Raw genomic sequence first — 22,438 nt, 5'->3', positions numbered from 1 at the left:
ATCCTTGTTGATTTTCTGTCTGTATGATGTGTCCATTTCTGAAGTGTGGTGTAAGGTCCCCCACTATTATTGTGTAATTGTCGATTTGTCCTTTAAGGTTGTTATCAGTTGCCTTATATATTGTGGTGAACCTATGTTGGGTGTATAGATGTTTAAAATTGTTATATCTTCTTCTTGGATTGATCCTTTGATCATTAGGTAGTGACCTTCCTTGTCTCTTAAAATATTCTTCATTTTAAGGTCTGTTTTGTCTGATATGAGTATTGCTACTCCAGCTTTCTTTTGATTTCCGTTTGTGTGGAGTATTTTCTTCCATCCTCTCACTTCCAATTTGTATGTGTCCCTAGAAGTGAAGTGGGTCTCTTGAAGACAGAGTATATATGGGTCTTGTTTTTATATGCATTCATCCAGTCTATGCCTTTTGGTTGGGGCATTTAGTCCATTAACATTTAAGGTAATTATTGATATATATGTTCTTGTTGCCATTTATTAATGCTTTGGATTTTTTTTGTTGCTTTTTTTTCTTCCCTCCTTCTCCTGTTCTCTCCTCTTCTGGCTTGATGACTATCTTTAGTGTTGTATTTGAGTTGACTTTTCTTTGTTTGTAGTTGTAGATTTTGGGTTGCAGTTATTCTGAAGTTTTGACATAAGAGTCTATAGGTATATGAGATTGTTTTAAGTTGTTCTCTTAATTGTAAGTTCACCTCCAGTGTCCTGCATTTGTACCCACCTCTTCTCATGATTTCTGATTTTGGTGGTATAATTGGCATGGATGATTTTGTATCTTTAAAGTATATATACCTTTACTGTTGAGCCTTATCATTTGTGGAATTTTTGTTTCCTGTTGTGGCCCTTTCTTTTTTGCCTAGAGAAGTTCCTTTAGTATTTGTTGTAAGGCTGGCCTAGTGTTGCTGAATTCTCTCAGCTTTTGCTTATCTGTGAAGCCTTTCTTTCTCCTTCAAATCTGAATGAGAGCCTTGCTGGGTAAAGTAATCTTGGTTGGGGTTTTTTCCTTTCATCACGTTAAGTTTATCATGCCACTTCCTTCTAGCCTGCAGAGTTTCTGCTGAAAAATCTGCCAATAACCTTATTGGGATTCCCTTGTGTGTCATTTATTTCTTTTCCCTAGCTGCTTTTAAGATTTTCTCTTTGCTTTAATTTTGTTCAGTTTGATTAATATGTGTCTTGGTGTATTCCTCCTTGGGTTTATTTTATATGGTACTTGTTCTGCTTCCTGGATTTGAGTGAGTGGTTCCTTTCCCATGTGAGGGACGTTTTTGGCTATGATTTCTTGGAATATTTTTTCTGTCCCCTTGTCTCTCCCTTCTCCTTCTGGCACCCCTATAATACGGATGTTGGTATGTTTAACATAGTCCCAGAGTTCATTGAGACTCTCTTCATTTGTTTTCAATCTTTTTTCTCTTTTCTGTTCCGCACCTGTAATTTCCACTTACCTGTCCTCCACCTCACTTATTCGTTCTTCTGCCTCATGTATTCTGCTGTTCACTGCTTCTAGTGAATTTTTTATTTCAGTGATTGTATTTTGCATCTCTTCTTGTTTAAGTTTTATATCTTGTATCTCTTTGCTCAGTGTTTCCTGTAAGTTATCCATCTTTGTCTCCAGTTTATTTCCAGTGTCTTGCATCTTCTTCAGCATCAACAGTCTAAAGTTTTTTTCCTGGAGGCTGAGAATCTCCTCATCTCTTAGCTGATATTCTGGGGTTTTTCCTTTCTCCCTTATCTGAGTTATAGTTCTCTGTCTTTTCATTTTTATAGGTTTTTGGTGTGGTGACCTTCTTACAGATAATAGAGTTGTAGCCTCTCTTACTTCTAGTGTCTGCCCTCCTTAAGACTGAAGTCAGTATGGGAGCTTGCTGTAGGCTTCCTGATGGGAGGGGCTGATGCCTGCCCCCTGGTAGGTGGAGCTGATTCTAATCCCTCTGGTGGTTGGGGCTTAGTCTCTGGATGGGATTAGAGGCATCTATGTGCCTGAGGGGTATTTAGGTAGCCTGTTTACTGAGGGGTGGGGCTGTGATCCCACCTGGGTTGTTGTTTGCCCTGGGGCTTCTCAGCAGCTGACTGATGGGTGGGGCCAGATTTTCCCAAAATGGCCACCTCCAGAGAAAGACAGGCTGCTGAATATTCCTGAGAGCTTTGCCTCCAATATCCTTCCCACACAAGCTACCTTCACCCGTTTTCCCAGGAGGCCCTCCAAGAACTGCGGTCAGGTTTGACCCAGATTCCTATGGGGACTTTGCTTTGCTCTGGGACCCAGTTCCCATGAAAGTCTGCATGCACCTTTTAAGAATGGGGTCTCCATTTCCCCCAGTCCTGTGGAGCTCCTGCACACAAGCCCCACTAGCCTTCAATGCCAGATGCTCCAGGGGCTCTTTCTCCCATTGCCAGACCCCCACACATGGGAGTTTGATGTGGGGCTCAGAATTCTCACTCCTGTAGGTGAGTCTCTGTGAGCCACTTAGTTTCCAGTCTGTGGGGCTTCCCACCCAGGAGGTATGGGGTTGTTTATATCATGAAATCGCCCATCTTACCTCTTGATGTGTCCTCCTCTTTTTCTTCTGGAGTAGGATATCTTTTTTAAGGTTTCTGGTCCATTTGGGTGAAGATTGCTCAGCCTTTAGTTGTGAATTCTGTTGTTTTTAGGAGAGAAGCTGAGCTCCAGTCCTTCTATTCTGCCATCTTAGTGCCATCTCCCATAGGGACCGAGGGCTAGAAGAGCCCCGAATGGGAGTCTGTGGGCGAGACAGACGCCCTGTCAACTGGGCTTTGGTCCAGGAAGCTCTGTGCGGGGCCTGCGCCTGCATGAAGAGGATGGCAGAAGAGAGTTTCCATGTGCTTCTCTGTGGTGGCAGCAAATTGAACTTCAGGAGAGCGGTGTTCTCTGTGGATTTTAAGTATGGGTGTGCAGCGCTTTGCTGCCAGGCTGAGGGGCATGAGTCCCCACCCGGGGTAGGGAGAGAGGAAGAACTATCGGGCCCATCTGGGCCAGCGGTTCTGGTCTTGGGAAGGGGAGCGCATCCGGAGCACTCCAGGCCCCAGGAGGAGCCGGTAGCTGCAGGTAAATTGAGGGGCCTGGGAGCAGACCCATGTGTCTAGAATCAGCTGCTCAGTTGGGGCAGCTGGAAAATAGGCAGGGTCCATTTGCATTTCTTGACCTGGGTGATCTTTGCCTTGCAATTCATTAGGCCACTTGTTTTGTTTTCTGTGTTTGTGTGTGTGTGTTTGTATGTTTACGATAACAAGATAAAAACAATCCAAAATGAGATAACTTCTTTCCAGTCCAAGAGGTAACAATCTAACAATATAAGTGTGTCTGTAGATTCATTTGTAATTATTTTATTTCTTGTCTCTTCCTTCCCAAGTCCAACGTACCCTAAGGTTGCTGCTTGATTATACATTCGCCTTCTTCTTGTTGCTTCTGCTTTCATTTCACTTGAAATCCACTGGGCAAGGATTTTCTGCAACCAACATCTGTCCCTGGAGCCCTGGTGTAAGTGCTTCCCTCAGGGACAGTAATGACAGAGGATGCAATGCCCCCATCCTGCCACACCACAGGCTGACTTCATCTCCAGTGTAGTGTCTGTCCCTGGAGGCTCAGTCTAAGGCTGGTGAGGGCATTAAACACCTGCCGATGGGGGTGGTTCCAAGACCAGGGTCATGACTGGCAGGTGCAGTGTCCCAGACAGGCCAGAAGGGACAGACTCTTGGAAGGTCTTGATGTAAGTACACAAAGAATGGTCATGACCGGAGGCCCAGATCTCTGGTTTGAGCAGATGTGGTGGGTGAGGTCTGGGAAGGCAGGTGCATACCTGGTCTGTCTGATGTTACTGCAGGTTAGTAAATAAAGGGACACCATCCTTACAGTTCCAGGTGCCTTAGTAATTCACTTGGACATGAGAAAGGAGAAACATTCACCTAGAAATTGCAGGTGTGTCTTGGGAGATAGGAGAGCAGCCTTGAGATCTTGATGGGGCTCCCAAAGCAGAGAGGGAAAGAGGAGCCCTCCAGGCCTTCTTGGGCAGATGTGCGAAGATGGTATGGAGGCCTTTGGAAGGAGATTTCTGGGATGAACAGATATTGGCCCAAAGTCGCTCTATCAGGAGACCGAAGAGGCAAACACCCCTGAGGTCAGTGGCTTGGTCTTTGGCCAAAAAAAGAAAGAGACATCACTCCCTTCTCCTCCTTTTTTCCTTTATATATTGATAACCATCGATTTGTCAGAGGAAACGTACACCAGTGTGTTTTAGTTTGGTTAGTTGAACCACGTACCTTTTAATTAGAGTGTCCCTCATTGAGGGCAGAGAACATATCTTATTCACCACTGTAGGTGTCTTCTTCTTTGCATGGTCAAGGAAGGTGGAGAGTGTGAGATGGGCTAAAGGCTGCTGGTGACTTCACAAAGAGCATCCCCAGAAAATCTGTGTTTTCATCTCAGCCGGTGACCATGAGGTGACGTCTCTGGTGGTGCCCCAGGTATGCTTTCCTTTAACCCACTGGGGTCAGCCACACCGTCTTCTACTTGCTGGGCATCCCGGCCTTGAGGACCAGCACCTGTGGATTTCCATCCCCTTCTTCCTTTCCTACGTCATCGCCCTGCTTGGGAACAGCCTGCTCATCTTCATCATCCTCACGAGGCGCAGCCTGCATGAACCCATGTTCCTGTTCCTGTGCATGCTGGCCGGGGCCGACCTGGTCCTGTCCACCTGCACAGTCCCTCAGGCCCTGGCCATCTTCTGGTTCCGTGCTGGGGAGATCTCCCTCATCGCTGCATCCTCAGTTCTTCATCAACACTGCATCTTCATCTGAGTCAGGCATCCTGCTGGTGATGGCGTTTGACCGCTACGTTGCCATATGCTACCCTCTGAGATACACCACTATTCTGACACACACGCTGATTGGGAAGATCGGTGTTACCATCTTTCTGAGAAGTTATTGTACTATTTTCCCCATCATATTTCTTTTGAAAAGGCTGACATTCTGCCGAAATAATGTCATTCCACATACCTATTGTGAACACATTGGCTTGGCCAAATATGCTGTAATGACATTCGAGTGAACATTTGGTATGGCCTCTTTGTCATGTGTCAACGGTGGTCTTAGATGTCCTGTTAATTTTTGTGTCCTACATGCTGATTCTCCGTGCTGTCTTCCACATGCCTTCCCAGGATGCTCGTCACAAAGCTCTCAACACATGTGGTTCCCATGTCTGTCATCATCCTCTTTTATGGGCCTGATCTTCACCACCCTGACTCAGAGGTTTGGACGCCACATCCCAGCTCATATCCACATCTTGCTGGCCAATGTCTGGTGCTGGCTCCCCCGATGCTGAATCCCATCATTTATGGGATCAAGACCAAGGCAATTCGAGAGCAGGTGGCTCACCTATTTTTCCTGAAGCAGAAATAGCTTTGGAATAGGAACAGAGTTTTCAGCATGTCTAGCTATCAATGGTGGCAGGTGTCAGCTGAAGCGCTTAGAAATAGTGCTACAATTTTATTTGGAGGCAGGCTTTATCATTGAATTGTCATGAGTTACATCTTCCATTGGCAAACACTCTCAAAATCTTTATTATTTTTGACCATCTGCAAAGAACCTATGCCAGTTGGATTCTTTTCCTGAAGTCATGTATGTGTTCTTTTAAACACTAGTGGGAATTGAAAATCTGTCAGTAAGAACCATTTTGTGGCCTGGGAATTTGCTCAACTATTCTCTAGTTGAGTTTCTTATTCTCTGAGACATCATTTGATATCTGGAAAATCGCATGTGAGTCTCTGTTCCTTTTTGTCCTTTGTTCCAGGTAAATGACATTCTTAGAATCAGTGTTTCCTCGGCTTTGCAGTTATCTCTATTGTAATTTGTATCCTATCATCTTGTATGTCTCTTATGGGGTAATGAACATGGATTGTGTGATTCTTATGCTACAGGTTAACACTTAAGGCTGAGGTGGTTTCTGCTGGGCTGGTGTATGCTGGGAGAATCCTGAGATTGGAAACTCCCCCAGTCTCTATGTCAGGCCCTGTTGTTCAATGGTCTCCTCAGCAGGGCAGGAGCTGTGCTATTTCCTGGCTTTCTTTACAGCACCACTTCCCATATCCCCTTGCATGCAACCTGAACTTCAGACACCCTAGGGCATTAACTCCTCACATTTCCCAGGTCATGTTATATTCTCCAGGTATTGATCATGGTACATATAAGGATTTGGAATCTACTTTCCTTACCATCAACATATTGCTGACCTTGTTCATGTTTAATATTATAATCTACATGATGTATTTCTGCATCTTCAATGCCTAGTTTTACCATCATTTAGTTCATCACAGTTGCTTTGTTTCTTTTTAGGACCACACCTGCAGCATATGGAATTTCCCAGGCTAGCGGTCAAATTGGAGCTGCAGCTGACAGCCTACACCACAGCTACAGCAACACCAGATCTGAGCTGCAGCTTGCAGTAACTTGCAGCAATGCTGGCTTCTTAACCCACTGAGTGAGGCAGAGATCCAACCTGAATCCTCATGGATACTAGTTCTTAATTCACTGAGACACAATGGGAACTCCCAAGGCTGCTTCTTTTAAGCTCTTCTTCCACATCTTTATGGTTGTCTATTTACAGGTTCAAGCTCAATTTTCTTTTTCCATGCTAATATATTAAAATAATTGAGATCAATTATGTAAAGTCTTGAAATCTTGGTTTTTCACTAAATCATAAAATAAGCATATATGTATTATTAAAATCTTATAATGGTAGTTTTTAATGTTTACATAATATTCTATAGTAATATTTTCATTGCTATTGGATGTTTGAGTTTTCCCAATGTAACTGCTATAAATTGGCCTACTATAATCTTTTACATAAAGTCCGTTCATATTTTTCAACTTTTTTCTCAATGATATAGTCCAGAATGTGAACTGCAAAATTTTCATGAATTCTGTAAACTGCACTCAGGAATGAAGTGTGTTTTTCTCTCATGTCAAAGGTATATGAAAAATATATCTTAATGTATTGGCAAAAGGAATGGGTATTTCATCATTAAAAATCTCTTTCAGTTTTAAGGCCAGAAATGAAAGCACACTGTAATTTTTTATTTGTATCTTTTGATTGCTATTGTGATTAAGCTTTTATGATACAGTCATATCTCATCTTTTGAAGTAAACACGTTTCACACTTATCTGTCAGGTGGTTATAGCATGTTGTATCTCTGTGACATAGGTACAGGTGTACCTTGTTCAATGCACTTCACTTTCCTGCGTTTCACACATATTGCGGTATTTAAACCTTAAAGGTTTGTGGCAAACCTGGATGGTCAGAAAATTGTTGGCAATTTTATCAATGAAGTATTTTTAAATTGAGCCATGTACATTTATTTAGACATAATGCCATTGCACACTTAGTACACTGCAGTATATTGTAAAATAACTTTTATATATACTAGGAAGCCAAAAAGTTTGTGTTACTTGTTTTATTGTGTATTTGTTTTATCACGGTGGCCTGGAGTTATCTGCAATATTTCCAAGATAAGCCTATTGTGCACAAGGATAAAATCATTTCAGTTGTAGTTTCCCATTGTTTGGTTTTGGTTACTACATTTCCTATAGGCTAATGGCTCTTCTTGTTTTTGTCCATTTAGCTCTTAAAAGCACTATGTTATTCTTTTCTACTGTTATCATTTTTTATCTATCAATAAAAAACATATTTGTCCAGTATTTTTGGCTTTTTATCTTGGTGTTTTTATAAATAGACTTAATCAATATTATTGAGTTTTTTTGTGAGGATCAAATAGATTAACAAATGTAAAAGACTTATCTTGCATAGAGTAAGTGTTCTATATATTTGGTTTTTTTATTATGATACTTATTTACTTTGGCTTGTCTTTAAATGTGCTTATTTTACATTTACTTTTTAAAAACAATTTTGCTTTTACACTGTATGAGCTTATTTATATAACACTCTTGAGATAACAGAATTGTAGAGATAGAGGATAGGCTAGTAGTTTCCAAGAATTAAGAATAGGCAGAGAGGTGGGTAAAGCTATGAAAGGATAGTGTGAGGAAGCTTTGTGGCAGTGGACGCCTTCTGTTAATTGTGGTAGTGCCAACACAAGCCTGCACATATGATAAAATTGCATAGAACCACTCCCCTGAAATAAGTGCATGTAAAATTGTTGATATCTAAAGAAGATTTATGGATTTTACCAATGTCATTTTTTTTGGTTTAGATATTGCTCTATAGATATGAAAGATGTTACTATTGGGTAAAATTTAGTGAATTGTCTGAGGAACCACCCTTTATACTTTTTTTTTTACAACCACCTATAAATCTACAATTATTTAAAACAATATTACCAAGCTATAGTGATCAGAACAGTAGGGTATTGGCATAAAAAGAGCCACACATAATCATCAATGGAGCAGAAGTGAGCCTAGAAATAAACTTTAACCTGTATAGTCCACTAATATTTGACAAGGGAGTCAAGAATACTCAATGGGGAAAAGATAGTCTCTTTAATAAGTGGTATTGGGAAAATGGGTCATCACAAACAGAAAATGAAATTGGACCCCTATCTTACTATACTCAAACCCCTCACCTCAAAATGGATTAAAGGCTTCAGACCCAAACCATAAAACTAAAATAAAACAGGGAAAAAACTCCTTGATGTTGATATTAGCAATAATATTTTTTCATCCACACCCATGGCACATGAAAGTTCCTGGTCCGGGGATTGAATCCAAGCCACAGCTGCAATATACACCACAGCTGCAGCAATGCTGGATCCTTAACCCACTACACTGGGCTGGGATCGAACCCATGGTGCCACAGTGACCTGAGCTACTTCAGTTGGATTCTTAACCCACTACATGAGCTCTTTGGCAATAATGTTTAATGCATAGCACCAAAAACACAAATGACAGAAGCAAAAAATCATTAAGTAGGACTATATCAAACTCAAATGCTCTGCAAGCAAAAGAAACAACAGAATGAAAAGGCAAAGTATGGAATGAGAGATAAGACTTGCAGAAGATCTATCTTATAAGGGGTTACTATCCAAAATATATAGGGAACTCACAACTTAATAGCAAAAAAATCCAAGCCACCTAATTAAAAGGGCAGAAGAACTGAAGAGACATTTTCCCAAAGAAGACATACAAATGGTCAGGAGGTACATAAAATGATGCTTATCATCACTAATCATCAGGGAATGGAACACAGCACCACAATCACTAATAGTGTCACCCTGTTTAAATGGATATTCCGTAAAAGAGAAAGAGCGAGCAAGTGTTGGTGAGGATATGGAAAAAATGGAGATATCGTGCACTGTTGGTGGACATGCATATTGGTTGAGCCACCATGGAAAACAGTATGGAAGTTCCTAAAAAATTAAAAAATAGAATGACTACATGATCCAGCAAACCTGCTTCTGAATGTAGAGTCAGAGTAATTGAAATCAGGATCTTGAAGAGATATCTGTCCTGGCATGTTCATTGCAGCATTATCCACAATAGCCATATATGGCAATGACCTAAACATCCATGTACCAATGAATGGATACAGAAGATATCTCACACACATACACGGAACGTTATCCATCCACGAGGAAGAAGGGAGCCCCACTATTTGCAGATACATGAATGGACCTCAAGGGCACCATGTTAAGTGGAATTGGCCAGTCATGGGAGGACTAATACTGCGTGATTACACTTATTTGAAGTGTCTAAAGTCATCAGACTCATAGAAGCAGGAAGTAGAACGGCGATCACCAGCAAATGCAAAATTGCTGTTTAGGAGGCATATCGTTTCAGTCACACAAGATGAAAAAGTTAATGAAATCTGCTGACCAACATTGTGCTTATAGTTAATAAAACTAAACTGTGTATTTAAAATTTTAAGTAGGTAGATCTCATGTCACATGTTTATTTTTTTTTACAACAATAAATAAAACTCCAACTCTGTTGTCTATAAAAACCTAAGTAAACTATAAAGTCAGATGCGTTAAAAATAAAATAATATAAGAAGACCAACCTTATTAACACTAACCAAAAGAAATCTGAAGTAGCTATATTAATTTGAGACAAAGCATACCTCAGATCGAGGAAAATTATCTGGGGTAGAGAGTTGTGCTGTATACTGGTGCAGGGATTGATTCTCCAGAAGACACAGCAATTGAATCATACATACCCCTAACAACAGAAGGTCAAAATTTGTGAGCCAAAACCAAATAGAACTGTGTGGAGAAAGAGACAACCTACTATTATAGTTGGAGACATTATCACTCTTCCTTCAGTAATTGATAGACCAGGCAGGCAAAAAATCCATAAAGATACAGTTGACACTACAAAACTATGAACCAACCTGATCTAGTAGACACTTGTGGAATAATTTTTTTTCAGAGCAGATCAAAGATCACTTTCAAGTTCACACTAAACATTCACCAGGCTAGACCACATTCTGGGCCATAAAACATATCTTAATACATTTTAAAAATATTAATCTTATGAAGTATATTCTCAAGTGAGAAATCATTAACAGAAAGAGCTTGAAAATATCTGAATACTTAGAGATTCAGCAACATACTTCTAAATAATATCTGGGTTAAAAACCAGTCTTAAGAGTATTTTTGTTCATATAAGAGAGATTCTTGAAAATAAAAAAATTTATATGTAACTTATTCCTGTCCAGGTAGAATATGTACAAAGTATTAAGAAAATACCCATAATAAATACTAGGATCATTTGTGTTTTTAACTATGCTGCAAAAAATAAAATTTTGTTAAATTGACATTACTGTGAATTAAAATTTAATGCAAATTTTATCAGAGTTTTTTTCCTAAAGTTTATTTCAGCCAAAATAATGATTTTTATTCTCCTGTGTCTTGAAGGACATGATCAGAGTGCCCATGGCAATGCTTGTCCATCAAAAACAAACATGCGTAGAAGCATGACTAGGGTTAGAGATTGGGGATTAATGACACTGTCCTAGCCTGATCAGTTCAAGACCCACGGAAATAAACCTACAGTCTAACAAATTAAAGTTTTCTTCTCCCTATTTCGGTGAGAGAAACTGCACACAAGAGGAACAATGAGGTGTCTGACCAAACAAATAAAAGAAACAGCAACAGGATTTAGAAATGGTTTATGAACAACTAATCTATGAATTGGTTTTAGGCAAAATATAAATCAGTCAGCATTTGAACAGGCTTAAAGCAAAGCAGGGCTGTGTATAAAGGCTCACCATCATGTAACAGAGAAGAACTGGATCTCTTTCTTTGGTGCTAAGGTTTGTGCTCGGTTGCCTGTGCTTAGTCATGTTGGCTCTGCACCTTTGCCTGATCAGCTGGTTAAAGAATGTTGCCTATAGTCTGAACTACACAAAGTGACCCTTTCTCAAGGATCTGCCTCCCAAGTGTTAAAGCCATAAGACTTTTCATTCACATAGAGATAAAAAGTTGTATAAGAGAAAACATTCATCTCATTGGAGCTTTATGGGAACATAGTGATCAGACCTGTGTGGACAGCTGCAAGGACAAAGGATTTTCACACCCCTCTGGGGACTGGCACCAAAATCATATTCTCTCCCCTTTTAGCATAAAAGAAGCCCAGATTATAACTTGGGTAAGATGCTTCTTTGGAGCACTAGTCCACCATCTTTTTGGTCTGCTGGCTTTCTGAATAAAGTTGTTATTCCTTCCCTAACAGCAAATCATCTCAATTTATTGGCCTGTTGTTCAGTGAGTAGTATGAGTTTGGACTTGCTAATATAATTATTTCCTAATGGTCTGGATTTTGATTTAGAGCCCATTTGCCTGAGATAAGGATGAGTGACTGAGATGTCCCAGTTGGATTTGGATGAAATTCCTTTATGAATTTTGGTTTAAAATATTTTTAAAAATTTAATTGGTTTTTAATGATTTTGTTGGGGGTATAGTTGGTTTACAGTTTGTACTGACTTCAGGTTTATAGCAAAGCGAGTCAGTTATACATACATCCGTTCTTTTTTTCCCATATAAATAGTTATTAGAGAACACTGAGTAGACCTCCCTGTACAAACAGGAGGTCCTTATTAGTTATCCATTTTATATATAGTATGTGTATGTATTAATCCCATCCTCCCAGTTTATCCCTCTCCACCACAGTTTCCCCTCTGATAACGTAAGTTTGATTTTGAGATCTGCGAGTTTGCTTATATTTTATAAATTAGTTCTTTTGTATAATTTTTATTAGATTCCACATACAAGTGTTATCATATGGTATTTATCTTTTTCTGTCTGACTTACTTCACTTAATATGATAATCTCTAGGCCCATCCATGTTGCTGCAAATAGCATTATTTAATTCTTTTTTTATGGCTGAGTAATATTTCATTATATATATGCACCACATCTTCTTTATCCTCCTTTCTATCAATGGACATTCAAGTTTCTTCCATGCATTGCTATTGTAAATAGTGCTGCAATGAAAATTGAAGTGCATGTATCTTTTCAAATTATGATTTTATCTGTATATAATGCCAAAAGTAGGATTGCTGAATCATATGGTAGTTCTATATTGAGTTTTATGAGGAACCTCCATACAGTTCTTCTCCATAGTGGTTGTACAAATTTACATTCCCATCAACAGTATAGGAGGGTTCCCTTTTCTCCACACCACCTCCAGTGTTTATTGTTTGTCGAGTTTTTGATGATGGCCATTCTCTCTTTGATGGTGGTACCTCATTGTAGCTTTGATTTGCATTTCTCTAATAATTAGTGATGTTGAACATCTTTTCATGTGTTTTTTGGCCATCTGTCTTCTTTGGAGAAATGTCTGTTTAGATCTTCTGATCATTATTTATTTATTTCCACTGTACAGCATGGGAACCAACTTACACATACACGTAAACATACTTTTTTCCTATTGTTGTATTGCAATGTAGATATCTAAACATAGTTCTCAATGCTACATAGCAGGATCTCCTTGTAAATCCATTCCAAGAGCAATAGTTTGCATCCATTAACCCCAAGCTCCCAATCCCTCCCACTCCCTCCCTCCCCTGGGCAGCTGCAAGTCTGTTCTACAAGTCTATGATTTTCTTTTCTGTGGAAACATTCATTTGTGCTGTATATTAGATTCCAGTTATAAGTGATATCATATGGTATTTGTCTTTCTCTTTCTGACTTATTTCACTCAGTATGAGAGTCTCTAGTTCCATCCATGTTGCTGCAAATGGCATTATGTCATTCTTTTTATGGCTGAGTAGTATTCCATTGTGTATATATACCACCTCTTCCGAATCCAATCATCTGTTGATGGACATTTGGGTTATTTCCATGTCTTGGCTATTGTGAATAGTGCTGCAATGAACATGCGGGTGCATGTGTCTCTTTTAGGTAGAGATTTGTCCGGATAGATGCCCAAGAGTGGAATTGCAGGGTCATATGGTAGTTCTACATATGGATTTCTAAGGTTCTTCCACACTGTTCTCCATAGTGGCTCTACCAGCTTACATTCCCACCAACAGTGCAGGAGGGTTCCCTTTTCTTCACACTTCCTCCAGCACTCGTTATTTGATGGCCATTCTGACTGGTGTGAGGTGGTATCTCATGGTAGTTTTGATTTTCATTTCTCTAATAATCAGGGATGTTGAGCATTTTTTCATGCACTTGTTGGCCATCTGTATATCTTCCTTGGAGAATGGTCTATTCAGGTCTTTTGCCCATTTTTCTATTGAGTGGTTGGCTTTTTTGCTGTTGAGTTGTATAAGTTGCTTGTATATTCTAGAGATTAAGCCCTTGTCTGTTGCATCGTTTGAAACTATTTTCTCCCATTCTGTAAGTTGTCTTTTTGTCATTTTTTGATTGGGTATTTAGTTTCTTTGTTATAAAGCTGTGTGAAATGTTTGTATATTTTGGAGATTAATCTCTTGTTGGTTGTTTCATTTGAAAAGATTTTCTCCCATTCTGTGGGTTTAAGAAATCTTTAATGCCCTGTTTGAGCATAGGCAATTAATATTGGGTTGTCAGAGAAATTCTCACTGAGAAGAGGAAGTTTCCTCCGAGAATTATTTGTTAAATAGTAAGTCATGGAATTACAGACTGAGAGCATTTTGAATGCAGGAAAAAAGTGCCAAGGGTCTATGGCTATAATCAGATTGCAGAGTGAGAAAATAAGAAGGTCAGATGTGCAGCAGGTATTTGTGGGAGAGGTAGGAGATAAAGTTGGTAAGATGAATAGGAGTCCAATAATGTCAGTCCTCATAGTAAAAGGTTAAGAACTGAAGAATTTTATTCACAGATTTTTCCCCCCCTGGTTGATGTTTGAAAAACTGTTAGGAAGATATAAGTGTTTAAAGAGAGACTCTCAGCTATTTTTCAAATACTGTTTAAGGGTAGATCAAATGAGGACAGAAAAATGATTATTGACAACTTGATCACACAAAGGGTACCAGTGTGCCCATATAATAAAACTCCGTGATATAAAGTATAGAGCAATGGACCATGACACCCTCTTTAGGAGACACAATAAAACTGGTGGTTGTTAACAAATAACCACAGAAATGATTAGATTTTTTTCTGCCAGGATTGGTGGAGTGAAAAGGTTTTGGAAATTTCTGATATTCTATAAACCATGGGTTTTAATGTTTTCGAAAAAATATGTAACTGTGAGATCCAAACTATACCTGATAATCATTAATTAATGATTCTCTCTTGTGGATATAATGTAAATGAAATACAATATTGGGTCAAAATTTATGAAGGAGTAGAAATTTTATCTGAAAATACTAAGGGAAATGGGCTCCTTATTTTGTGTATGTTCTCGATTCAGTGAGACACAAAGAATGTATCTCATTTTGCATTTTGTAATTGCTAATGCAGGCTAATTTGAAGATTAAGTGAATTGAAGTAAGATAAGTAAGCTGAAAAAAGATTGGTGATCTTTTCTTTTGTGTCTCCCAGTGAAAGATAGAAATATTTACTATTGCCCCAAATGTAGTAATATTAGTTCAGTTCAGAACAAATGGTACTTATTTGTTATTTTCATATTTTCAATTCAGGCATTACCTAGTTTCTTGAAAGAAAATCCTATATTAAGACATCAGAGAGCTGGGAAAGCAACAAAGACAGAGAAAAACTATTCAACAGTGGACAATCTCAAGACTTTTTTTTTTCCAAATGCAGTATTTGTTGACTTTGGCCAGAGCCCAGGATTGATGTTGGCTGAGGAAGAGGGCCACTGCTATGGGAAAACAGACACTACCAAAGTTTTTAGTGGCCTTACAGGGTTAGAGTAACACATTTAAACTTTGGGGGCTTTAAATTCTTTGCTTTTTTTGGTGTGTGAGATATTTATTGAATTCTGGAGCTGCACTAGATTTTGGGAAACAAGCAAAAACATCTAAAAAGCAGCATAAAATCTCTTGCATTCTTGTGATTTTTGAGGAAAGAAAGATGAACTAGAGTGAAGCATACATGCCTAAATTGTGTAGCTAATCTCTTTTTATATCATTTTCCAAATTTGAGTTGCACCTGCTAGAGTCTAAAAAGTTACCTTAAAAGAGCCCTGGAGAAAATAACAGAATGTTATGCATTTTTTTGACTGGAGATGCAAAGGCCTTCTAGGTTCTCAGTGAAAAGCTGCATCATTTCTTCTTTCAGCTCAAGTCCTTATTGGATTGAAACCACCAGCTGCTCACCTTATCTATTTAGCAGAAGATAGGAGAACATGTCTCTTAGAACAACTGCAACCATAGTCTTTTATTACAATATAGATTATTAAATAAAATTACTTGACATGAAGAGAGGCAAGACTTTATGATCAATGGTTGAGTAAAAACAAAAAATAGAATACCATCAAATGATCCAGTTATTGGAATTATCAGGGAAGATTTATGGAATTTTGTTAAAAATGAGCAAAATATAGTCAAGATATTGAAAGTATAGTGAAATTCTAGAAAATTAGGGTATTGAAACAATTCAAATGTTATTACAAAATTGAAATAATAATTACCTGGAAATAACCATTCATGGGTGGGCATACAAACAGATTTTAAAAAAGAGAAGAAAGGATCAGTGAACCAGAAGATAGAGTAATACAAATGACAGACCCTGAAGTGAGAGGGGGACAAAGAGGATGGCCAAAAAAAAAGTAAGTAGAAGACACATAATAGACACATTTGAAATATAGAGAAGAATAACTGTGGTCTCCACCAGAGAAGAGAGAAATTGGGTGGAAATAATATTCAAGAAGATAATTGCTAAGAGACTTAAAAAATAATGAAAGTTATAATTTTCCACTTTATTAAACTCAGAAAAATCCCAAGAAGATGCATACAGAGCAAACCACAGGCATATAATAATTGTTCTAAATAAAAAAAAGACAAAAAATAATCTTAAAAGAAGTTAGATGTGAAAGGTACATTATATTCAGAGGAGCAACAGAAAACTTTCAAGTCTCTTCTTTTTTTTTAAATTGAAATATTGCCAGGTACAATATTATGTTAGTTTCAGGTTCAATACATATTGATTTGACATTTGCATATATTATGAAATGATCATCCTGATATATCTAGTAACTTGTCTCCATCCATTATTGCATTATTATTGACCATCTTACTTTTGTTGCATGGTAACCACTGTGGCTTATTTATTTTATAACTGGAGGTTTCACCTCTTAATCCCCCTCATTTATTTTGCCCCTGCTTCTTCTCTGGCAACAGGCTTGCTGATCTGTTCTTCTGTATCATCTAATCACTGTTTTTTTTTTTATTTTTTCCCTGTACAGCAAGGGGATCAAGTTATCCTTACATGTATACATTTTTCCCCCACCCTTTGTTCTGTTGCATATGAGTATCTAGACATAGTTCTCAATGCTACTCAGCAGGATCTCCTTATAAATCTAAGTTGTGTCTGATAAGCCCAAGCTCCGATCCCTCCCACTCCCTCCTCTCCCATCAGGCAGCCACAAGTCTATTTTCCAAGTCCATGATTTTCTTTTTGTGGAGATGTTCATTTGTGCTGGATATTAGATTCCAGTTATAAGTGATATCATATGGTATTTGCTTTGTTTTCTGCTCATTTCACTCAGTATGAGATTCTCTAGTTCCATCCATGTTGCTGCAAATGGCATTATGCATTCTTTTTTATGGCTGAGTAGTATTCCATTGTGTATATATACCACCTCTTCCGAATCCAATCATCTGTGATGGACATTTGGTTTTTCCATGTCCTGGCTATTGTAATAGTGCTGCAATGAACATGCGGTGCATGTGTCTCTTTTAAGTAGAGTTTTTTTTTAATTTAATTTTATTGAGAGTTCCAGTCATAGCTCAGTGGTTAATGAACCCAGCTAGGATCCTTGAGGATGTGGTCTCAGTCAGTGGGTTAAGAATCTGGAGTTGCTGCAAGCTGCAGCATAGGTCAGAGATTCAGCTAAGACCTGGTGTTGTAGTGACTGTGCTGTAGGCCGGCAGCTGTAGCTCTCATTCAGCCACTAGCCTGGGAACCTCCATATGCTGCAGGTGTGGCCCTAAAAAGCAAGAAATAAAAATAAAATTTAATTTATTGGGGTATAGTTGCTTCATAACATTGTATTAGTTTCAAGTGTACAGCAAAGTGAATTAATCTTACATGTACATATATCCATTCTTTTTTTCCATGTAAGTTATTACAAACTATTGAGTAGGTTTGCCTGTGCTTTATAGTAGGTTCTCATTAATCATCTATTTTATACAATAGTGTGTATATGTTATTCCTACCCTCCCAATTCTTCCCTCCCTGCAACAGTTTCACCTATGGTAACCGTAAGATTGGTTTTGAAAACTGTGAGTTTGTTTCTGTTTTTTTAAACAAAAACATTTTATATTTTTTTATTAGATTCCACATATGTGATATCATATGATATTTATTTGTCTCTGTCTGACTTACTTCACTCAGTATGATAATCTCTAGGTCCATCCATGTTGCTGCAAATGGCATTATTTCTTTTTTATGACAGGATAATATTCCATTGTATATATGTACCACATCTTTATCTCTGTCGATGGACATTTAGAGAAATGCAGGTCAAAACTACAATGATGTGTCACCTCACACGAGTCAAACTGGCTGTTATCAAAAAGTCTACAAGAATAAATATTGGGAAGTGTGTGGAGAAAAGAGAACCCTCTTCCACTGTTGGGAGCATCTTTACGATCATGACCTTGAGCTCTTTGTTGGGTAAATTGCTTATATCCCTTTGGCTTAATTCTCCTTTGGGGGTTTTATTTTGTTTTTGTTTGGAACCTATTCTTCTGTCACCTCATTCTAATTTTCTGTTTTCATTTCTATGTATTAGGTAGGTCGGCTATGTGTTTCGATCTTGGCGAAGTATTGTTATGTAGGAGGTGTCTTGTGGGGCACAGCAGCATACTCCCATCTGGTCTTCTGGACACAGGCATGTGGCTGCCTGGGTCCTTCTCTAATGGTGAGGCCAAATGCTGTGGGTGCATTCATAGGCGGGCTGGCACGTGGCCTGGTTGACTGCCAAACTGCGTTTGTGCAAAGGCAGTTGTCTTCCTGGTCCTGGCACAAAGGGAGTCCTGGGGCTGGTTGTGCCTGTTGGTGGGTGGGCAGAGTCCTTGCACAGCTGGCTACAGGGTCCAAATGATATGCTGTGTTGGTGCCACCCTGGCAGTGGGTAGGGCTGGTTCCTGGGGTTGCTGCTTGGGGGGTTCTTGGGAAACCAGGGCTTGTGCCAGTCCACTGGTAGGCAATGCTGTGACCCTTATATGGCTGGCTGCTTGGCCTGGGTGTTCCCTGGAATGGTTCTAACCAGTTGGTGGTTGGGGCCAACTACCTGGGGGTGTGGGTCTTGACTATATTATGTTTCTGCCCCTCCTACTGATCTTGTTGTGGTTCTTCCTTTTTAGTTGTGAAGAATGTTTTCTGCTAGTCTTCAGGTCATTCTCATTGATAGTTGTTCTGTAAAGAGTTGTAATTTTGGTGTGCTCCTCAGAGTAGGTGAGCTCAAGGTCTTCCAACTTGGCCGTCTTGTCCACACCTCTGCATATATCAGTGTGTTTTTTATTTGATACTTGCTTAGTAGACTCTTACGTGTTTGTACTGCATTTGGTCTCATGTTGAATATTTTCTTCCAAACAATTGATAATATAAATAAAACAAGCATTAATAAACTTTTGCTGTTTCATGTTTTAAGAGAATAAAAATATATTTATAAATATGCTCATGAATTTATGCTAATGTTATGTCAGTGGTGACTATATATGAATTTTAAGATATAGATGAATTTTGTAATTGTCTAAAAAAATTACGAAGATAGATATAACATAGGGGCAAATGGCTGGAAAAATGTCTGAATGAAAGAATAAAACAAATGCAGCCATTTGAAGCCTAGAATAACCCAGTAAAGAATAGTTTACAAATTATCCAGGAAAAGCCACTGCCTCCTGGTCATTACACACTAACCTCTAGTCTAGCAGTGGGAGGTGAACTAATCTAGTTCTGAAGTCTATGAATGAGAAAATGAACTCAGATCCCAAAGACACTGATTTCTAATGACTTATTAAAGGCTTTGGAAGAAATATCTACATACACATTCCTGACACAATTGCTCCAAGATAACAAGACATGGAGTTATTTAACTAGTATTTCCATTGCACCTCTCTGCATCTTGATACAAAAGCTAACCTCAAGCAAGGCGAGAATTCCTGAGGAAAGTACAAGGCTAATTTCAATTATTATAGTCATTTTTGCCTTGGAAAGAGCAAATGAACCAGCAGGTCCCAAATCTGCTTGGTCTTAACCCCATAAATGATGGGATTTAACATAGGTGGAATGAGAATATAGACATTGGCCAGCAGAACGTGACTATGGAGTGGGATGTGGTGTCCAAACCGCTGCGTGAGGACTGAGAAGATCCCGGGTCCGTAAAAGAGGATGATGACGCAGACGTGGGAGCCACACGTGCTGAGCGCTTTGTGACGAGCATCTCGGGATGGCATGTGGAAGATGGCACGGAGAATCAGCACATAGAAACAAAAATTAGCACAACATCTAAGACCAAAGTTGACATTAGGACAAAAAAGCCATACCAAATGTTCAGTCGGATATCGTTACAGGAAATTTTCGCCAGGACAATGTGCTTACAAGCAGTGTTAGGGAGGATGTAATTTTTACAAAAAGTCAGTCTTTTCATAAGAAATATTACAGGAAAAACGGTACAATAACTTCTCAGAACGATGGTAACACCGATCTTCCTAATCAGCGGTGTGTCAGAATAGTGTGTATCTCAGAGGGTAGCATATGGCAACGTAGCGGTCAAACGCCATTACCAGCAAGATGCCTGACTCGGAGATGAAGGTGGAATGGATGAAGAAGAGCTGAGTGATGCAGCGATCCAGGGAGATCTCCCCAGCATGGAACCAGAAGATGGCCAGGGCCTGAGGGACTGTGCAGGTGGACAGGACCAGGTCGGCCCCGGCCAGCATGCACAGGAACAGGAACATGGGTTCATGCAGGCTGCGCCTCGTGAGGATGAGGAAGATGAGCAGGCTGTTCCCAAGCAGGGCGATGACGTAGGAAAGGAAGAAGGGGATGGAAATCCACAGGTGCTGGTCCTCAAGGCCGGGGATGCCCAGCAAGTAGAAGACGGTGTGGCTGACCCCAGTGCGGTTAAAGGAAAGCATACCTAGACATAGGACCTTGACCTGACTTCCTGTTTACAGACACAGTTGAAATATTCCAAGCTTACCTGATTCTTTTCCATATATTGAGCCGGGAACAATATAACATGAAAAAATGAATAAGATATTATCTCTTTTTTAAAAAATGAAGTAACAATCTTACAGAGAAGATGGACACTTAAATAGCTACCCAATATAATATGTTAAGGAAATATATTAATGGTACCAAAAAAAAAAAAAACCCTATTGTAGGAACCTGATGGAATGAGTAATTCAGTCTATTTGGCTGTAGGATGTCATTGGTTGGAGGTAAATTAGGTGGTGAATGAGATGAAGTCATTTGAGACTTTAAGGATAGACTGTTGTCATACAAATATGTAATGGATTTTTTACAGTTTTCAATCCTGTGGTTGTGTGATTACATCTATTATGCAAAGGTAAAAAGATAGAAGTGTTTTGGCTGTGATTACAAGTTAAGGAGCTTGGATGCTTTCCAAGTCAAGCACTAGGAGTTTTTAAATTGAGAGCATCAGATGTCCCTCTGCTTCCTTAATGCTAGACAAAAGTAAGTCTTAATATTTTCAAATGTCTACTTTAGGTCCCTCAGTCCTCTAGTCTGGATGGAGCCCTCTCCTTCCCTACCCCCCACAAGTTTACACCGCAACGATAAATAACTTACCTGCTTCACCTGCAGTCTTCAAAGCCTAGAAGTGGATGCATCAAGGAGGACTCTAGGTATTGGGTGTCAGGAAGCAGAGAATTTTATGCGTTTTTGCCTGAAGACTCCAGGGCAAGCTGCTACCCCAGGGAACCCAGATTTAGAGCTGCATTCCCAGTGTGCCCCCTCTGTGGCTACACGTGGGTCAAGTTATGCTTCTCTGTGTCTGTCAACACCAACCGCTCCTCCACAATGCCATCCCCAGACAGGGTGTGCACATATCTTATTTCCAATAAATAGTTTACATCATTACACTAAACATTCCTCTTTCCATTTTAATGAGAATTAGTAACTATTAATCTTGTCTTAAACAGCAGAAATAAAATGACTATCAGACATTGAGACACTTAGAAGAATTTTTTTTTTTTTTGGTCTGTGCTCAGGGCATGTGGAAGTTCCCAGGCCAGAGTTCAAACCTGCACCAGAGCATAGACCCAAGCTGCTGCAATGACAGTGCCAGATCCTTAACCCATTGTGCCACAAGGGAACTCCTGAGACACTATAAAAATATTTATTCCTAAAGCGTTTTCTTTGTAATTTTGATAAATTTATTTATTTTAAATTTTGGCAAATTTATTTTTTTATTTTTTTTTTCCTGATGTACAGCATGGGGATCAAGTTACTCTTACATGTATACATTTTTTTCACTCTTTGTTCTGTTGCAATATGAGTATCTAGACGTAGTTCTCAATGCTACTCAGCAGAATCTCCTTGTAAATCTATTCTAAGTTGTATCTGATAACCCCAAGCTCCTGATCCCTCCCACTCCCTCCCTCTCCCGTCGGGCAGCTACAAGTTTATTCTCCAAGTCCATGATTTTCTTTTTTGTGGAGATGTTCATTTGTGCTGGATATTAGATTCCAGTTATAAGTGATATCATATGGTATTTGTCTTTCTCTTTCTGACTCATTTCACTCAGGATGAGATTCTCTAGTTCCATCCATGTTGCTGCAAATGGCATTATGTCATTCTTTTTATGGCTGAGGAGTATTCCATTGTGTATATATACCACATCTTCCTAATCCAATCATCTGTCGATGGACATTTGGGTTATT

At 39.1% G+C, this 22,438-nt stretch overlaps 1 pseudogene; it reads right to left on the bottom strand.

Moving 5' to 3' along the window:
• On the bottom strand, positions 19,727-20,803 carry LOC110255388 (annotated as a pseudogene).

The sequence above is a fragment of the Sus scrofa genome, chromosome 9 (assembly GCF_000003025.6).
Source record: "Sus scrofa isolate TJ Tabasco breed Duroc chromosome 9, Sscrofa11.1, whole genome shotgun sequence".
NCBI lineage: Eukaryota > Metazoa > Chordata > Mammalia > Artiodactyla > Suidae > Sus > Sus scrofa.
The sequence above is the reverse complement of the archived record's forward strand: the minus strand, read 5'-3'. Positions and strand labels throughout refer to the sequence as shown.